This window comes from Prionailurus bengalensis, chromosome A1 (genome assembly GCF_016509475.1).
Source record: "Prionailurus bengalensis isolate Pbe53 chromosome A1, Fcat_Pben_1.1_paternal_pri, whole genome shotgun sequence".
Taxonomy (NCBI): Eukaryota; Metazoa; Chordata; class Mammalia; order Carnivora; family Felidae; genus Prionailurus; species Prionailurus bengalensis.
The window spans coordinates 205,342,428-205,344,539 of NC_057343.1; positions in this window are offsets into that span (position 1 = coordinate 205,342,428).

The window sequence follows — 2,112 nt, forward strand, 5'->3', positions numbered from 1 at the left end:
GCCCCAAAACTAAACTTTCTGCTTAAAGTGTCAGAATGTCTCATAGAAAACTATAAGGGTAAGTGTAAGCGGATATCTTTTTCACCATGTGAGTCTATGTTATGTAAGAACGTGCATGTATTACCTACATCATTTTGTCTATGCCTTGAGGAAACGATGGTGTAGTGGATAGTCAAACACATAACAAAATCAGGCTCTACCACTCTGCTGTCTCAATATCCACAGTAGATGTAACCAACAGACAAACTAGGTGCTTACATTGGCCTGACATAACACCCTTTACCCTAGATGGTGCTGGGATGGACATCATCACCAGGTGCTTCTGACTTTATTTCTATAATTCCCAGCCCTATTCTCATGGACAAACTTTCTTCTTTGAATACAGCAATCCTTTTATCAGGAAGTAGCCAAAGTTGGGTTGCCTGATTGGCTCAGTTGGCAGAACATGCGACTCTTGATCTCAGGGTCGTGAGTTCAAGCACCATGTTGGGTGTAGAGATTACTTAAAAATAAAAATAAAATATATATATTTTTAAAAATTTTTTTTCAACATTTTTTTATTTTGGGGACAGAGAGAGAGACAGAGCATGAACGGGGGAGGGGCAGAGAGAGAGGGAGACACAGAATCGGAAACAGGCTCCAGGCTCTGAGCCATCAGCCCAGAGCCCGACGTGGGGCTCGAACTCCCGGACCGCGAGATCGTGACCTGGCTGAAGTCGGACGCTTAACCGACTGCGCCACCCAGGCGCCCCAATAAAATATATTTTTTAAAAAGGGAAATATCCAAAGCTTTTAAGCCAGTGACAATTTGGTCTCTTTAGAGTCACTTTGTCAATCTCTAACCTATTATGTGTTTATTATATGTTTTAACTCTTAAAATACAATCTTATTTCTTTACATTTTATGTTTTTAGAAGCTCATGTAATATTATATCAGTGTCCTACCTGTAAGTACAAAATACCCAGGCAACTTGTTGAAGTGGGAATGGGTAGGTATAGGTATAGTGACCAGGTCTAGTGTTATAAAAGAGATGACATTAGGGCTCAGGCTACAAAGATTAATTTGTTTTCTTTAGATGGAAAGAGGGAGCAAAGTTAATCTTAAGCAGAAAGAACAGCATGTGCAAAGGCACAGAATAATGAAAAAATAAAATACATACAGGGATTGAAAGTAGTTAAATATGGCCCAGGAGTGGACTATCAGAGGACACAGCATCAATAAGAGAACCCAAAATTCATATAGTAGTAATTAGTATGGCATATAGGTAGAAAGACATCAGGATTTGAGGTCAGATTTGTGCTATCTCAGCACAAAAAATTACTCTTTGTATGACCCTCGGCAAATTCTTAACATTATAAGCCTCCATTTCCTCACCTGTAAACTGGGAAATAATACTTCTACCTATTTCATGGAATTATTATGAGGATTAAATGAAACGATATCCCCAGACCAGTGGTTTTCAACTCGGGGTAATTTTGCCCCCCTTTGAGACATTTAGTAATGTCTAAAGACATTTTTCATTATCACGACGAGGAAAGGATGAGAGACCGCTACTGACATTTAGTAGATAAAGATCAAAAACACTGCTTAGTATCCTACAACACACAGGACAGCCTCCACAACAAAGGTTTATTTGGACTCATAATATATTAAAGATGCTGAGGCTGAGAAACCCTGGCTCAACGCGCTTACACATTGGCTCATGCCCTGGCTCATGCTTACAATGTGCAGTCAATAAATATGGCCCAGAAGGAGGAGAAGGAGGAAGAGGAGAAGGGATGCAGTTGTACAAAGATGAATTCAGTGCAGCTGCTTTCTTGTTAGCTGAATGCCAAGCCATCATGACCCACTGCCATCAAATGCACCCCCAGTCCCAGCCACCAGCTGTCTTTCTACCTGGACAATTAGTTAGAGGGTAACTAATAAGAAGTATAGACTGGTGGGCCCTGGAAGTGTACTCAAGCACCTGATCACAATGAAGTTTTATAAAACAGGGAGGGTGACCAATCCTCCCTACGACTGTGACACATGGCCAGCATCTTCCATCCAATGAGCGGCTATCTCAGGACAACAAACGGCAAGGCTCAGTAACCAAGGTCGGCAGTTCATTCT